A 20000-nucleotide genomic window follows, 5' to 3' on the forward strand; every position below is an offset into this window, starting at 1 on the left:
AACAAACAAATCGGGGGTTTCTGTATAAATATATATACCTGACCCCACCCCACTACACACATGTATCTATCTATCTATCTATCTATCTATCTATCTATCTATCTATCTATCTATCTATATGTCTGTCTATTTATCTATCACAATTATCTATATATCAAATTTATACATATGTATATATGTGTGTATGTGTACATACATATACACATACATATCAATCTATCTATATGCATGTATGTATGCATATATATATATATATATATATATATATATATATATATATATATATATATGCACCTTGTTTACCATTTTGTCCTTGTTCTTTTGCCACGTCATGTACCCAGTTATGTATCTATATGTACACGTAGATGAACGTATATACATACATGTACATATATATGCATATACTCATATATTGTTTTTATATATATATATATATATATATATATATACACGTACATTATATATTATATATACATACACATACATTATATATATGTATATATACACATATATATAAATATATATATATATGTAAATATTTATGTATATATATATATATATATACACATATACATACATTATATATGCGTATATATATATATATATATATACACACACACACACATATTTATGGTGAGGGGGAGGGATAAATTTTAAGAATGTGTGAATAATGGATGGGCTGTTGTATGATGTTGATGGAGTTGGTGGAGGTCTAAGTGGGGTGGTGATTGTAGTAGTAGTAGTAGCAGTAGTAGTAGCAGCAGTAGTAGTAGTAGTAGTAGTAGTAGTAGTAGTAGTAGTAGATGGGCGAGAGGTAGGGTTGGTGTGTGGGGATATTTGATATAGGGATGGTAATGAAGGTTGGTGTTGGTGTTGGTACTAGCGGTGGTGGTGGTGGTGGTGGTGGTTGCAGTACTCGGGGTGGTGTTGAAGATTTGCAGGTGGGTGATATGTATGTGATAGTAGCAAGTGTGATGATGGTGGGGTGTTGTAGGCGGGAGTAGGTGATGAGCAGTGATGGTTGGTGTTAGTCTGCTCGATCGAAGGGATCAATGTTCAAAAGTATTCCAGTCGTGACCATCCCGTTGTTTTAAATAGTTTCTTTTTACTTATATGCAATTACTACATTATCCAAAGCGTCCCTTTTTTTTTTTTACAGATAGTAAGGTGGTATTTAAATGAGATTTAGCTGCTATTTCTTTCAGTCTGAGCGACCATGTAAAGGTTGTTGTGATGGTGGGGATAGATAAGGACGGGGTGTATTGAAGGGGGAGTGAGGGTAAGAAAATTAAAATGGTTAAGCTAGAGTACATACATATTTACACACACCCACACACACCCAAACACCCCCTACTCAAACATCCACCCCAACACACACACACACACACACACACACACACTAAAAGAAAGAAGCGGTTTGGCCTGATCAAGACGTCGTACTTTTAGATCAATCGTTCTATGTGACGACGACGACGACGACGACGATTGCGACAATCGTGGTGGTGGTGATGACGATGATAGATGATGATGATGATGATGATGATGATGATGACGATTGGTAAATAATCCCGACTAAGTTAGCAGCGATAGCAATGATGACGACGACGACGATGATAATGATAGAAGCCGTAAGGAGCCAAGTGGTAGTAGTAGTAGTAGTAGTAGTAGTGGTTGTGGTTGTGGTGGTAGTAGTAGTAAACATTATAGTTGGAGGGAGGTCCTGCCGACTCCCACCCATTTTGTTGGGGCGTGGATTGGAGCGGAGTCTTCTTGCTGATTTGTTGCTGACGTAAGTCAGTGATTGGGTATCTTGGCTCCCTTTTTTTCTTCTTTCATAAGCCCACAAAAAAAAAATAACAAAACAAACAGTACTAATAAAAACAAACAAAAAAAGTAAATAAAAAGGTACATTGGTGATAAAGACGTGTATGGGGCCGAGGGTTGCTTCTGATTAGTTTTGTAGACTTTTGCGGTCAAATAGTTGTTGCTTATTTGTTCCCAATTAGATTTTTTATCAACTAGAGTTATAATCAAAAATGCTCCAGTCGTGCCCATCTCGTTTTTTTTCTTTCAGGAATAGCGTCACATCCGAAGCGATATGATCAAATGTTTATTTCTTAATAAAGACCGTTAATGTTTGAAAAAAAAAAAGACTATTTCATTTATTTATTTCCACCATAAATCAAAGAAAGTACGATTCCTTGAGATAATATTCCACACAGCTGTTTTTAATTCGCTGTTGGTATTGGGCCTGCTTGTTCACGCGGGCCAAGTGCGGGTTGTAAGCGGTGGTCTTCAATTTCGGGTGATCAACTCTGGACAGCGATGCCTTGACCAAATTTGATCAGAACTCACTAAAGAGACGTTCCAATGTCGTTCACAAACCACACCACCGCTTTACATTGATATTTTATTATCGACCGCGGAGGGACGAAAGGTGAAGGTGACCTTGATTGGATCTGAACTTCACAGAGCGCACAGACTCGGAAGAAATATCCACAAGACATTCAATCAAACACTAACAATTCCATTAATTCGACATTTGCCAGTGAGATAATATAACCTGGCACCCTGTTGCATACGACGGCGAGGGTTCCAACGGAACAGCCTGCTCGTGAAATAAGCATGCGGGTGACTGAGGACTCCACAAACGCGCATACCCTTAATGTAGTTCTCGGGTGGATTCAGTGTGACACAGAATGTGCCAAGGCTGGCTCTTTGAAATAAAAGTACAACTTTTGTCAGCTGAGTAAACTGGAACAATGTGAAATAAAGTGCCTTGCTCAAGGATACAGCGCGCCGCCCTGAATCGAACCCAGAACCTTACGACCGTGAGCCCAATATGTTAACCACTAAACTACGCGCCTTCACTGTGAGATTATATAATTATACATGACTATATGTAAATTAAAATTATACTGAATGATTTGAAGGGTGTTTGGTTGATGTTTCTATCAGGCAGATAGCAGCAGCATAAAGGCTCCTCTCAATGGCTTGTGGTCAACAGGATTAACTGGACACTGGTAGAAATGACACAAATCGACATCAAATAACATTCAAGCCAAGCCATCAAACACCGCCGTTCATTCAACTTGGTAATAATCCTTTTTATTCTAGACGCAAAGCCTGAATTTTTGAGCAATGGGACTGGTCATTTACAGCAACCCCAGTGTTCAATAGGGACCTATTTTATCGACCTCAAAAAGATGGATGACAGGCAAAGCCAACATCGGCAAAATTTGAACCCAGAATGTAAAAACTGATGAAATGCCGCTAAGTATCCTGGTCGATGAAATAAAGTACGAATCAAGTAGTGAAGTCGATTTAATAGACAACCTTCTCCATATTTGTGAATCTGTGCACATAGAAGCAAATATATAAATATATATTGGAACTGTTTTAAGATTGAGATGGTTGCTTCTGTTGCTCTTCTCCACAAAGGAATCCGTTTGTATCAGTCTGGCTCTTTTAAACCACCTTGGCTGGTGTTTGCAGTTAACTGGCCATGGTTCAGCTTCAAGACATCGTTAACCGAGGAGTCGACTACTGAAGTCTTCTTGCTCAGATGGTATAATTATATGTACATACATGTGTGTGTGTGTGTGCGTGTGTGCTTGAAGGCGCTTGGCCAAATGGTTAGGATGTACGACTCAAGATCGGTAGATCGTGATATCGATTCTTGGACTGGGTGGTGCGTTGCGTTTTTGAGCAAAACAATTAATTTTCATGTTGCTTTGCAAGCGTTTCGACATCTGAGGTGCTGCAGCTCACAAAGACGATTTAATGGAGGGAGTGAGTTAATGTGGAACGCAAACTTTTGATCACTATAAACAAATCATCTGTATATGAAGATACCATAGGAGAGCCAACCACACACACACACACACACGCACACACACACACACACACACACGCACACACACACACACACACACACGCGCACACACACACACACACACACACACATATAAATGTTTTTGTATACAAAAAGCGTTACTTTTGAAGTAATAAAATTTGCATAATTTAAAAGAAAATATGAGTTAAGGGACGTAACTCAAATGAGTTAATGACATGAATTTTGATAAGTCGTGGTATGGGATATACGCACATAGTTATTTATACATACATAAGACATAAATATTTCTACGTGTGTGTTAATATATATATATTTATATATTCTTTTATTCTTTTATATGAACACACACACACACACACACACACACACACACACACACAATTATGTATGTATACATTTGATTTTCTTTTTTGATTTTTGTGTTTGTTTGTGTCTTGCTCCCACCACCATCTCTAATTCTCTCACCTTCCCTGACAACGATAATATGTTTTGTGAGACTGATCGCCCACATGAGGAAAGCCCCAGTGTGAAAAACATAAGCATTCATCCATTTGGTGACAGCGTACGTCACCAGTAAGAGATCACACTTTCTACTGGAATGAGAAGAGAAGGGAGTGGAGGAAGAGAGGAGGAGACGGAGGAGGAGGTGGAGGAAGGTAGAGGGAGAAAGAGGAGAGGAAAGAGAGGCAGATATAGAAGGAGAGGTTGAAAATGATAGTAAGAAAGGAAGAGAGAGGGTGGGCTTGGGAGATGGTGAAAGGAAGAGAAGAAACGAGAGAAAGAGAACAGAAGAAAAAAAAAAAAAGAAAAACAAGTGTGACCAGTGAGGGCAGACTGAAAGAACGAAATAGAATGAAATAATGGGAACTAAATTGACTCTTTTTAAAAATATATGTAAATATAAGAACAGAGAAACTCTCGAAGTGTAGGTCGTTTGTCTTGAACAAATGAAACACACACACACACACACACAACCCCCCCCCCCAACAAATTGAAAACAACGTATACCTTAACCAACTCCCCCCACACACACCTGCACATCTCCAGGTACGAAAGGTAAAATAAAGTTAAAACGGGGAAAAGCATGTGGAGAATATTGCTGCTAACTTTCCCTAACAGCTTCCGAATTATAATACTAAGGCGCGCGTGATTACTAGAGCATTGCACGTTCCATGCAAGAAGTCCCATGTTATTGTAAAAAGATAAGAAATTTTTGATTGCATTTTCAAAAGTTTTTTTGTTCCTTGTGTCTTATCTCTTCCAGTGTATTTGCACTCTATACACGGAAACACGCTAACCCACTTCTAAATGCTTTTCTTCATACATACACACACACACACACACACACACACACACACACACACACACACACACACACACACACACACATATATATATATATATATATGTATATTCTTTTATTCTTTTGCTTGTTTCACTCATTTGACTGTGGCCATGCTGGAGCGCCGCCTTTAGTCGAAGAAATCGCCCCCAGGACTTATTCTTTGTAAGCCTAGTACTTATTCTATCGGTCTCTATTGCCGAACCGCTAAGTTGAGGGGACGTAAACACACCAACATCGGTTGTGAAGCCATGGTGGGGAGACAAACACACACACACACACACACACACACACACATATACGACGGGCTTCTTTCAATTTCCGTCTACCAAATCCACTCACAAGGGTTTGGTCGACTCGAGGCTATAGTAGAAAACGCTTGCCGAAGGTGCCACGGAGTGGGACTGAACCCAGAACCATGTGGTTGGGAAGCAAGCTTGTTACCACGCAGCCACGCCTGCGTCTCTCTCTCTCTCTCTCTCTCTCTGTCTGTCTGTCTCTCTCTCTCTCTGTCTCTCTCTCTCTCTCTCTCTCTCTCTCTCCAGAGGGGTGTGTGAAACATTGGATTGTAAATTATATCTCTATTTAATTATGTATATATATATATATATATATATATATATATATATATATATATATATATACACATGTATATATATGTGTGTATGTATATATATGTGTATATATATACATACACATACACTCGCACATACCTGGGTGCATCCGCACAAACACGCATGTATATGTATTTACACACGTATAATAGACGCAGGTAAAGACAGGCAGCTACGCAATCTTATGCACTCATGAAAAAAAAAATCAAAAAAATATCGGACATTGTGTCAGTCTTGTTAGAATACATTCATCTTCACTTCCTCTTCCTCTGTCCGTCCGTCCGTCCGTCTGTCCGTCTGTCCGTCTGTCCGTTTGGTTGTTTGTCTGATTGTCAAATCTGCATTTCTGTGTTTCGCTAATACACTCTCTCACTCTTTTCCACACTCTGGGTCACACTGTACCCTTTATGCTGTGTACCCAATAATATCTACGCTCGTACATACGTCATGTGCATACAATATATATATATATATATATATATATATATATATATATATATATATATATATATATATATATATATATATATATATATATATATATGTATATGTATCCATAAATTATGCGGCTTTTTATACTTCTTTAGTTTTTCAAAATTAAGATGAACAAAGTTCTTTTTTAATTTAAAATATACTCTCCTTCATTTTCTACAATGCTCTTCCATCTATCTAGTAGACTTGCAAGACCTCTCTTCCAAAATTCACTTGCCCGTTACGAAAAATACTCCTCCAGTACTGTTTTCACCTCGTCTACAGAATTCATATATTTTTCTGTCCAAATGATATTGAGAACTACGGAATAAATGATAATCAGATGGAGCAATGTCCGGCGAATATAATGGGTGGGGCATCGTTTCCCATTCAAACTGCTCCAGCCTTTGGAATGCCATCTGACCGAGCATTATTATTCTGTTCGGAGAAAACCTTTCGTCTTGAAACAAAAGATGGTCGTTTTTCTTCCAGCACTGACTTAAGCCGCTCAAGCTGCTTGCAGCAGATCTTCTTTGTTATCGTTTGGTTGGGATTTAAAAGTTCAAAGTGGATTAAACCTTTCATATCTCACCAAACAGATAACAACACTTTATGTGGGTGAAGACCTTCTTTGGCCTGGGGTGCTGGTGTTTCTCCCTTTCCCTATCGACTATCTTTGGCGTTTGACATTTTTATAGAGAACCCATTTCTCGTCACCAGTCACTATTCGGTCCAAAAAAGGTTCATTTGTGAGACGTGACAGCAAATAAGAGCACACATTCAGTCTCTGCGCGTGATTCGACTCAGAAAGTTTGTGAGGAACCCATTGAACCAATTTGCTGACTTTTCCGAAGGCACGCAGGTGTCGATGAATGGTAAAATGACCAAATCTAACCTTCTCGGCTAGTTTCTCAACAATTATGATGGGATTTTATTCCACCAGGGTTTGCAGAACGTCCTCGACGAGCTCTAAAGATCTTCCAGGACGAGGCTCGTCTTCTAGGCTGTAGTTTCCGACTCGGAATTTCTGGAACCACCGTTGACACTGGCTTATGCCTATTGTCCGATCCCTTTATACAGCATTAATATTCCTCTCACTTTCCATTGCGTTGTTGCCTTTGTTCAAGTCTATTATACCGACCCCAATGCGTAACTGGTACTTATTTAATCGCCCCCGAAAGGATGGAAGGCAATGTCGACCTCGGCGGAATTTGAACTCAGAACGTAGCGGCAGATGAAATACCGTTAAGCATTTCTCCCGGCGTGCTAACGTTTCTGCCAGCTCGCCGCCTTGTAAACAAAATATATTAAAAATCCAAATTCATGTAAGGGAGATAAGTATATGTTGCACTAAGGGCGTAAACGAAGTTGAACAACAAACAACAAAGTCAATTTACTTTTGGCGCTATCGATTGATAATACTTACAATGGACCAAAATGTTCTCACAAGCGTGTATGCAAGAAGATAAAAGTTCATATCTTCAGTTAAAGCAAGAAGGAACCAGGGACAAAAGAAGTAAGTTTTCACGTAGACACAAATGACAGCGAAGCTTAGTACGAGATCTTCTATGGGAAAACTAATGTACTCGATCCAAGAGTGACCAACAGATATTAAACGTATACAGACTCATCTCTCAAACATATTTCTACAAAGCATTTAGAAATTTCCATTGAAGGTTAACTAAAGTGATACCCGTAGTTTCCAGTTTAATTTGCAATAATACACCAGTCTTGCTGATTAATTAGTGAACACGAAATAAAGAAATCAGCCAATCCTATTTGATATTCTTTTGCATTCTGATGTATTTATTCATATTAAATCATGCTACATTTGTAATAATTTCGTTAATTAAGACGGCGAGTTGGCAGAAACGTTAGCATGCCGGGCGAAATGCTTAACGGTATTTCGTCTGCCGTTACGTTCTGAGTTCAAATTCCGCCGAGGTCGACTTTGCCTTTCATCCTTCCGGGGTCGATAAATTAAGTACCAGTTGCACACTGAGGTCGATCTAATCGACTGGCCCCTTCCACCAAAATTTCGGGCCTTGATGATTGTCAACTTAATGATTGTCAACTTAACGATTTAACAACAGAGTTGAAGGAGGAGAAATTATAACTGTTGTTGCGGAATAATTAGGATTTACATATTTGACATTAGGATCCAAAATTAATCTATTTGAGGAAGTAAATAGTTGATGTGCCAACTATGTTTCTGACTTATTGCCAAACGTTTTTCGAGCTCAACTTACTTCTGCTTTTGGACAACGTACTTGTTCCTTCTTCAAATCATTTAAAACGCGCACGCCTGATGAAGAGGTTTTCACCCATCTAACCTCATACAATTTCGTGAATAGAATGGAGTCAATGGATCAAAGAATTATTTCTTTCAATATTCTATGTGAAGGACTTTAAGTTAATCCTTCACCAGCAACAGGAGATGAACACCATTTGATAAAGAAATATTATAACATTATCTTTGAAATATTATAACATAATCTTTTATCTTTTACGTGTTTCAGTCATTGGACTGCAGCCATGCTGGGGCACTGACTTGAAGCGTTTAATAGAACAGATCGTCTCAAGTACTTATTTTGTTAAAGTCTGGTACTTATCCTATCGGCCTCTTTTGCATCAAACGCTAAGTTACTGGGAAGTAAACAAACCAATATCGGATGTCAAGTGACGGTAGGACATACACACACCTATATACATATAAATACAGCGGACTTTCACACAGTTTCTGTCTAACAAATTCGCTAAGGCATTGTTTTGGCCGGGACTATAGAAGATGACACAAACCTAATATGTTACGCACTGGGATCGACCCTGAAACCATGTTGTTCCTAGGCGAACTATTTACCAAGCCAACCATTCATGCATATATGCAAGCAATGAATAAATAAATATAAAAAGCATGAGGAGAAGTTTACATACAAGCTTCATTTGTGTTTGGAAAAAATATTTTGTGAAAATTCAGTGAAGGAAGATCGCAAGGACTTGCATATATGGCGCAAGAAGTTAAAGTTGAAGTCAGTGCATATAATCAGGATTTAGCGAGAACGTTAAGCACGAGAGCTTTAAACAATTAACAAAATAAACGTTTAGATCAGAGAGCAAAGACATTCCTTCCTAAGCAACTCAATTAACAGTGTTCTGATCAAAATACGCTTTAGAGCGTATTTTAGAAGACAATCCCAATTTTGGACAAACGATGGACGTTAAAAAAATCAACTGTGAAATGACGACGCTGAATTTTTACAGTGGAGACGAAGAGTTTTGTAAGAAAGAGGCGAAACAGTGAACGCTTAACCGCGACATCTGACGTGTGGCACGCCAAGCACTTGTATAGGAAATGTCAGTTTGATGGGAGAAAGTGAGCCCATGCACAGGTTGTTCAGCAGGAAATTGCAGAATCAACAACAACACCATTGCAACCAACCAACAACAAGAACAACAGCAACACCAATAACACCGTTGACTGAACACTATTCAATTTTTTTTCTCCGTGTTTTTCTCCTTGTCTCCGTATTCTTTCTGTTGAAGAGCGTAGCTCGAAACATCAAAGACTTTCCGTATTCCCGAGCGTCATACTAATACATCCTTTTGTTATTTACACCACCTGTCCTCGTCTGTTGTTATTATTTGTATATTCTCCCATATATATATATGTATATATATATATATATATATATATATATATATATATATATATATATATATATATATATATATATATATATATATATATATATATAAATATATATATATATATATATATATATATTTTTTAAAACTTGTTTCAGTCATTTGACTGCGGCCATGCTGGAGCACCGCCTTTAATCGAGCAAATCGCCCCCCGCCCCAGGACTTATTCTTTGTAAGCCTAGTACTTGTTCTATCGGTCTCTTTTGCCGAACCGCTAAGTCACGAGGACGCAAACACACCAACATCGGTTGTGAAGCGATAGTGCGGATACAAACACAGAAACACACACACACACACACACACACACACACACACACACACACATATATATATATATATATACATGTACTTCTTTCAGTTTCTGTCTACCAAATCCATTTACAAGGCTTTGGTCGGCCCGAGGCTATAGTAGAAGGTGCCAAGCAGTGAGACTGAACCCGGAACCATGTGGTTTATAAGCAAGCTACTTATCACACAGCCATTCCTACCGTTTTAATAGTTTATTGTTTCATGTATCTTATACGAATTAAAATTGTGTACAACTTTTTTGGATTGAATTATCTATCATTCTGTTCAATATGCGTTTATTTATTTTATCGAGTTACATATTCTCTTTAAAAAGCAATTTTAGGAGCAATTAAAAAAAAAAGTGTTTATTTCTTTAAATTTAATGTCTGCATATAAAAAATTGGATCTTTTTTAAAACGGGAGCCACATTTTTCATTAACGAAACACTTTGAAACTTGGAACACTGGTAGAATGTGTCATATAAAATATCTTTTTCTCTTAGTCTTCTTAAAAAAAAAAAAGAAATCCCTAAGTTATTCCATGTTAAAGTTGTCGTATTTCTGTAATTTCAACCAATCACTGACGTCCATTCAGCCGATATACATTAAGTGGCGACTACATAAACAAACGATTCTGAAACAATTCTATCGGTGATAGGGTTAGGGTTAGGGTTAGGGTAAAACAGCAAATTTAAAAAGAAAAAAGCAAATAAAACGATGAAAAAAAAAAGAAAATGAAAAAAGCAAATTTAAAATGAAAAAAGCAAATAAAACGAAGCTATGGCTTAATCAGCCAAAGGAGTAAATATAAACAACTGAATACTTGTTAGTGATTGGTTGAAATTATCGAAATAAGACAATTTTTTACATGAAATAAATTCGAATACAAAAATATTTTTCTGTTCTATAACACAAAATAGATAAGTATACGAAGTTTGAAAGTCTTTCGGTACCAAAAACACTACGTAAAACATTAATGAAAAATGTGGCCCCCGTTTTAAAAAAGATCCAAAAAATTATATTTTACCGTCGTCTGATAACGAAGGTTGTAATAGCGAAAAGAGAAAAATAAAAAAAGAAAGCGGAACATATCAATTTCGTTTATCGAGGCATCAGTGTGTGTTTGTATTTGTGTGTTTGTGCGTGTGTGTGTGTTTGTGTGTGTATGTTTGTGTGTGTGTGTGTGTGAGTGTGAGTGTGTGTGTGCATGTTAGTGTGTGTGTGTGTGTGTGTATGTGTGTGTGCTTGCGTGTGTGATTTTAAAATTATATTCAAGTCCAGACGGACACTATTTACAAAAGAAAGTTAAAAATGAGTATCCTGTGTGCATCATTGACACACACACACACACACACACACACACACACACACACACATACAGACGCACGCGTGCGCGCTCGCTCGCACAGACGCACACATACACGCATGTATACGCGCTGGCGTGGACACACACACACTTTCGTATTGTTGTTTCGAGGCGGTGCTCCAGCATGACCGCAGTCTAATGACAGAAAAAGGTAAAAAGATAAAATACATACATATATGTGTGTGTGTGTGTGTGTGTGTGTGTGTGTGTGTGTGTGAGCGTGTGTGTGTGCGTATATGTGTGTGCGCGTGTTTATACGTACGTATGTATATATATATATATATATATATGCGTGTGTGTATGTATATATATATATATATATATATATATATATATATATATATATATATATATATATATAATACAAAAAATATATATGCATGTATACACACATATATGTATATACTTTCATCTACATGTGTATATGGATGCATATCAGGGTACAGGACGTTAGAACAATGAACTACAGACAAAGGAACGAACACATAGGAAGACAGAAAGCCACTTGGAATTATTCATCAGCTGCCTCTATTCTAACTCGACGTTTCGGACGTATATATATATATATATATATATATATATATACGTACATGATTGCATCTTTACAATATGACGTATATACATATTGATGCACATCTGCATAGTATATAGTAAAATACATAGCTATCTACCTATGTACAGCATACATTCATACTATAATGTATACACCATTCATAAATATATATATGCATCTACACAAACACAAACATACATATAGACATACATACATACATACATACATACATATATATGTATCCATACACATACAAGCATACACACGTAGGCAGTGCGCCTGCGCCGCTGTCTTACGTAATGTGGGCGCATTTGGTGGCTTTTGTTGTTTATATCGAAATTTCATCATATCACAGGTGAGTACACAAACGACAATATATGTATATATATATGTATTAACGACAGTGTGTGTCAGTTGTGCGTTTGTCGGTCTTTATATATGAGTATTTGTCTTAAATAGCCTTACTACGCATAATCAAGAACCATCCAAGCTGCCGACTTGTCCGCTCGGTCTGCTAGGAAGAGATAATAGTAACGAAAGCTCTCTTCGAAAACAACAACTTACTTAACATCTTAGGGAAGGATACGCTGGATAATGTAATTCTATTAAATCTACCTGTAAGGAATAAAACTTGATGGCCACGGTTGGAATATATTCGTTCGATCACTACATCAGAGATGACGCAGAACTAAACAATAACAACAGTTACATCACCCAGAGGCACTGCTCAATAAGTGGCCTCTACAACCTGCTAGAAAAAACAGCTAAATAATCTCTCCAAAATAATCTCTCCAAAATAATCTCTCCAAAATAATCTCTCTAAAATAATCTCTCCAAAATAATCTCTCCAAAATAATCTCTCCAAAATCAAGTATAAACTTCTGAACGAAAAAAAAAAAAAAAAAAGAGGGAAGATACATTAAATATATTATGAAGTCCTTATAACAGAATGTCTGGAGAAAATACCAAAAAAGAAAAAAAAACAAAAACAAAAAACAAATCAGTATGGTGATGAGGGATCGAACCGCATTAATCATAGGTCAGCTCCGTCCTGACTGACCCGGGACCAAACTACTACGCCACCAGAGCGATGACGACGAATGCCCTTATAAAACGGCATCACTTTTTTCACTACTACTACTACGACGACGACGACGACGACGACTATAGGAAACAGCGTTACTGTTTTGTCATAAGAATTTGGAATATAGGCCCAAGTGACACATTGAAATCGGTGGAGAGCGACCATTGATAAAATTGATCTGCAGTTATTGGATTGCTGTTGTTTTTATCGATCCAGCAATGAATGACCTATCACTTCCGGAAGGGTCAAAAGAAGAGTCCACCTGAGCGTAATTAAAAAAACTGGTAGTTATAATAAAATTAAGTTTTCCATGTGTGTGTGTGTGTGTGTGTGTGTGTGTGTGTGTGTGTGTGTACGAGTGTGTACCAATAAATAGGTTAAAAGCATTTCGCTACCCATCTCTCTCTCTCTCTCTCTCTCTGTGTCTCTCTCTGTGTCTCTCTCTCTTTCCTTCTCTCTCTCTCTTTCCTTCTCTCTCTCTCTTTCCTTCTCTCTCTCTCTTTCCTTCTCTCTCTCTCTTTCCTTCTCTCTCTCTCTTTCCTTCTCTCTCTCTCTTTCCTTCTCTCTCTCTCTCTTTCCTTCTCTCTCTCTCTTTCCTTCTCTCTCTCTCTTTCCTTCTCTCTCTCTCTTTCCTTCTCTCTCTCTCTCTTTCCTTCTCTCTCTCTCTTTCCTTCTCTCTCTCTCTTTCCTTCTCTCTCTCTCTTTCCTTCTCTCTCTCTCTTTCCTTCTCTCTCTCTCTCTTTCCTTCTCTCTCTCTCTCTTTCCTTCTCTCTCTCTCTCTCTCTCTCCCTCTCTCTCTCTCTTTCTCTTCTTCTCTCTCTCCACGCACGCATTCACACACACACACACCCACACACACACACACAGAGGTGACATGCGTATATAAATGTAAATGTGACACACACGCACGTGCACCAGCATGACCGCAGCCACTTGGCTGAAACACATAAATAAATAAATAAATATATATACATACATAAGCACACTCACGCATATGTAAATACATATGTGTTTGCGCGTATGTGTGCCTGCATGTGTGCGTATGCGTACGTGTGTGCACGTGTGTGTATCTGAATACATATTTGCGCGCTGCATATATATATATATATATATATATATATATATATATATTTATATGTATGTATGTATCCATACACATACAAAGAACATACATACGTATGTATATATGTATATGTATATATGCATGCATGTATGTGTACATATCGTCAGCCATGTTGTGTCTGCTAACCCTCCTACGGCACTGTATTAACCGCATTCTTTTCCTCATTTCTCTCGCCCCCAGAACCCCACCCCTAAGGATTTCCTTCCCGCCTACGTATTTTTCTTTCAGACGTCAACTTACTTGATGTTCAAAGTGATGGACATCAGGCGTATCCATCTCCTCAGCTTGGGAGGGCTCCCAAGGTCTAGGGCACTACCTCCTGCAGCCTCAATAAACTACAACACACGCACAATTATGCAACACACACACACACACACACACACACACACACACACATCTGTATACAAGCATAAACATACATACATATGCATATATATATATATAAGCATAAATAAGCGTATATATGCATATATATATATATATATATATATATTCACATATATATATATGTGTGTGTGTATATATATATATTCACACGTATAAATATACATACATACCTACAGACATACATATATATAAACATACATTTATATATATACATTTATATATATATACATATATATATATACACACACACACATTTATATATACACATATACGTATAGATATGTATGGATATGTATATATGTATATGTATATATTTATACCTATATTTGTGTATGCATATATATATATATATATATATATATATATATATATATATATATATATATATATGTATATATATATATATATATATATATATATATATATATATATGTATATATATATATATATATATATATATATATATATATATATATATATATATATATATATATATATATATATATATATATGAGTCGTAAAAGAAGCGCTGATAATCAGTAAAAAAAAATGCATACGTTAACTGGAACTAATTTTATCGGCGTTCCCGCCTTCAAAAAGTAAAAAAAAAAAAAAGAAAAAGAAAATATTTGGGACAGCTGGAACCGAACACAGAATGTAAAGAGCTGGGTGCTATATCGCGAAACGTTTTTTCGGATACTCTAACGATTCTTCTAGCTAAATGCTAACAAGAGGAGTCGTTAACCTAGAAAATTATAAACATTGCATGGGGGAAGTGAAAGTAACAAACACACACACACACACACACACACACACAAATCGTACTACACATATGCACATACATATACATGTATATATATATGTATATGTATGTGTATAGTTAGGTCAATGTGATCGGCCAGGACTCTCTCTCTCTCTCTCTCTCTCTGCAAATTTTTTGACCTCGTGCCTAAAATAGAAAATAAAACTAACTTCAAATTTTAGCACGAGGCCAGCAATTTCGAGGGAGGGTGTAAGTCGATTAGATCGATCCCCGATAGTCAACTGGTACTAATTTTATCGACCCCCGAAAGAATGAGAGGCAAAGTTGACATGGGCGTAATTTGAACCCATAGCATAAAGATAAACGAAATGCCGCAAAGCATTTTTGTCCGGCGTGCTAACGACTCTGCCAGCTCACCTCCGTGGAAGAATTTGTAATATGGTTCGTTTTTGGTATGTTCAGGCATCACTGGTGACACCTACGATGAAATTTCAATTCTATTTCCACCAAATTTTTACTGAATGGAATTTTCTTTCTTTCTTTCTTTCTTTCTTTCTTTCTTTCTTTCTTTCTTTCTTTCGCTCTCTCTTCCTAACAGAAGACTATGAAAAGTAGTTTAGCAGCGAAAGGTGCTAAAGCTTTTGAGTTTAGCACCTTTACTGCAACTATGCAGAAATATTCTAGAAATCAGGAAAACGAGAAAACAAAAGAAACAAAAGACAAAACAAAACAACCACAGCCAGAGATTAAAAAGACATAACAAAGAAAAAAACCAAAAAAAAACCCAGAAAATAATTCTTTCTTCGTTCTAATTTTGGCACACAGCCAGCTATTTTTGAGGGGATGGGGGAAATCGATTACATTGACTCAAGAGCTCAACTTGAGCTTTTTTTATTTTTCGGACCCCGAAACAAAGAAAATGCAAATTTCACCTCGTCGGAATTTGAACTCAGAACGTAAGGAGCCGCAAAAGAACCGCTGATAAGCAGTAAAAAAAACAACAACAAAAAAAAAAACAATGCATACATTGTCAGAAATACTATCATCAATAAATGGGAAAATAATGATAATTCTCTTAACATTATTGTAAACAAATAAATGCATTTGTAAACACAGACTTTGGCGATGGTCCATATTTTTACGACAGAGAAAATAACAACTTTGCTGTTTGATATAAATATAAGAATTGAGTCTGAGTCAGCTTTGACGGGTGGCGAACAAGGTAGATCATTTACCTTTGCTGGTAATTTTTTACTCGTTTCAGTCACTGGACTTCGGCCTTGCTGGGGCACCGCTTTGTACGATTTAGTCGGACAATTCGTCCCCGACTTGCTTTTTTTTTAACGTTTGGTACTTATTCTATCATTTTCTGTTGTTGTTGTTGAACCGCTAAGTTTCACCGTTCCATGTATGTAGTAAATAAACAAGCCAACATCGGTCGTCAAGCGATGTCAGGAGAACAAACACAAAGACATCCACACACATGTATACATTTACACACACACACACACACACACACACACACACACACACACACACACACACACACACACACACATAAATATATATGACGGGTTTTCACACAATTTTCGTATCCCCAAATTATTCACTCACCAAAGGCGTTGATTAGCCCAGGGCTATAGCAGAAGATACAGAAGTTGCTGCAAAGTGAGACTGAACTCAAAATCGCGTGTTTGCAATGGGAGCTAATTACTCCCAAGGTCCTGTCTGCGCCAATGTCACGAAAAACTAAGGCGTCGAGCTGGCAGAAACGTTAGCACGCCGGGTGAAGTGCTTAGCTGTATTTCGTCTGTCTTTACGTCATGAGTTCAAATTCCGCCGAGGTCGACTTTGCCTTTCATCTTTTCAGGGTTGAAAAATGAAACACCAGTTGCGCACTGGGGGCGATCTAATCGACTGGCCTTCTCCCTCAAAATTTCGGGCCTTATGTCTAGAGTAGAAAAGAAATGTCACAAATAACTCTGCCTCGTCGCTCGGAAATTGATCGAAGAAGGTGATATGTCCTTCCTTTTGACAAACAGACGTACACTCAACAAGCTGCTAAAAGAACAGTTAAAGGAAACCTTGTCTTATGTGTGAACAACTGTGATTTCCAGCGACCGGCGTAGAGCTAGATGAAAGGATATTGCCTATGACCTTTACAGTTCCTCCGAAACCGAACAGAGGGACATGAACAGAAGGAAAATTCTAGAGAGCATAATAGTTAGTGCGAGGAAGCTGGATGCGACCAAATGTGATGCGAGGTGGTAAAAGAATTGGTCGCAGTAAGGGAGGGGTCGACTAGAAGACACACAAGGCCATACAGTTCTGAAAAATTATAGTAGCGATAGGGAAGATGGAGGGGAGACAGTGTGCTTACAAGCATGAGGCTGGAGCGTGTCCGTGAGTGACTGAATTATATTCAATCGACTGGTCACCCTCTCTGGATGAGATCCAGGACCTCTCTGCATAGCAGCAGCTGCTCCGTTCTCAAATATAGGACCAGTGCTCTGTTAAAGACCTCACTTAAGTCCAGTACTTGTCGGTAGCTGTTGGGAGGCGAAATATTTTCTGGAATTGCGTGCATGATCTTCAGAAAAAGCTGTCAAAGAAGGTGCATTGCATAGTTGTCGGTAAACTAGTGCTATGATATTTGAAGTAATGTAAACTGATGTTCAGAGTAAAGAGCATCGATGGTGATGTTGCCTCCTTCTTAGGGCTGTACGGTGAACAGGTGGTGAACACCAACATAACATGGAATGACAAATGATTGGGAAGGGGATACGTGAATATATAGGTTCTGGAAATCTCCGAAAGAACACAAAGCAATCTTGGAACTGCATCCCAATTCTGGGTGCTGATTAAAGGAGGATAGGTTTTAGAGTTGCTTTCCAGAATACGATTTTCTGCAGCCGCCGACTTGCAGCGTTTCAAAGAGAACGTTGATCGTGTCTGCCTGGGGCCAACGGTAACAAGAATACAGGAGAATACAGTCAACATAATCGACTCTAGAGTCGTAACTGACAGTGCTCAAATTCACAGTCTCACAACAACAACAACAACAACAAAAACAACAGCAACAGCAGCAACAACAAAAAACAAAAAACAACAACAACAACAACAACAGCAGCAGCAGCAACAATTTTGGCACAAGGCCAGCAATTTGGGGGAGAGGGAGTTAAGTTGATTACACCGACTCCAGTGCTCGACTGGTACTTATTTTATTGACCCCCCCGAAATGATGAAAGGCAAAGTCGACCGAGGGGGAATTTGAACTCAGAACGTTAAGAGGGACGAAATGATGCTAAGCATTTTGTCCAGCGCAGTGACGATTTTGCCAGCTCCCTGCCTTCAGTATCATGATGGTGATGATGATGATGATGATGATGATGATGATGATGATGATGATGATGATGATAATAATAATAATAATTATAATAATAATAATAATAATGTCATTGCCATATGGTTTTGTCACTTATCGGAAAGACGAGGGGCAACATTATTCTTGGCGGGAGATTTAAAATCAGATTTAAAATGTGAACATCAGGGGAAGTAACTAAATATCACATGGTATTATTTCCGACACTCAAAAGCTTCTCCTATCGACCACAACAATAATAATAAACTAATAATAATAATAATGATGATGATGATGATGATGATGATGATGATGTTGATGATGATGATGTTGATGACGATAATTATTGATTTAGTCTCAAGACCAGCAATTTTTAGGGGAGGGTTTTGGTTGATACTAATGACTCAAGTACTTGATTGGTACTTTATTTTGTTGATATCGAAAGGAAAAATTGACTCCAAGGCGACTTGAACGCGTAGTGTAAAGAAAAGGGAAGAAATGCGCAAATCGTTTTTTTTTTTTCGGATGCCCTAACGATTCTGCCAGCTCTACATCTTTGTTCCTGATTTAGTCGCGAGGCCCGCGACTTTGGGAGTTGGACGTTGGTCAATTCATTTGAACCCAATAACTGATTGGCACGTTATATCCTAGATCCCGATAAGATAAAAGTATAAGTTGACTGCGATGGGGGTTTGAAACCAGGACGTGAAGTGAAGAGCCGGAAGAAATGCTGCAAGCATTTTCCTGGTAATCTAACGATTCAGCTGAGTGAAATATGAGGGGTCATTACAACGATAAATTATAAAAAAGGGTGATTTATGAGAATGGAATTATGAAAAACAAAGCCGGCAGGGAAAACATGTGTGTAAAAAATGCAAGGATAAAAAATGACAGTAGACGCCCCATTATTTAAGGACGCAGCCATCAAGGTCCATTTAAAGAAGCTGTAAAGAACCGAGATTAACCAGACTACCAAGGGCCAGTATTCTCCCTCATTTGTGTTCCCAGAGCTATACATACCTGCTGACAGTAGACCCATCCTCGAGGATCACTGTCGCCACTTTCACCAACCTTTCAGTGAATTTTCT

General features: G+C 37.8%; 1 protein-coding gene and 1 long non-coding RNA gene across 4 annotated transcripts in view; one reads left to right on the forward strand and one right to left on the reverse strand.

Moving 5' to 3' along the window:
• Nucleotides 1-20000, reverse strand: part of LOC106882514 (putative cytochrome P450 12a5, mitochondrial) — a 60167-nt gene that overhangs the window by 36830 nt on the left and 3337 nt on the right. The gene's annotated exons all lie outside the window — the stretch shown is intronic.
• Nucleotides 11995-20000, forward strand: part of LOC128249672 (uncharacterized) — a 58619-nt gene continuing 50613 nt past the window's right edge. Inside the window, exon 1 of one of the 3 annotated variants that reach the window (XR_008265786.2) lies at nt 11995-12549. This is a non-coding gene — a long non-coding RNA (uncharacterized LOC128249672). The remainder of the gene's footprint in view (nt 12550-20000) is intronic. The other 2 variants (XR_016244677.1, XR_016244678.1) reach the window with 2 other exon arrangements.

This window comes from Octopus bimaculoides, chromosome 16 (genome assembly GCF_046866305.1).
Source record: "Octopus bimaculoides isolate indiv1 chromosome 16, ASM4686630v1, whole genome shotgun sequence".
Classification (NCBI taxonomy): Eukaryota; Metazoa; Mollusca; class Cephalopoda; order Octopoda; family Octopodidae; genus Octopus; species Octopus bimaculoides.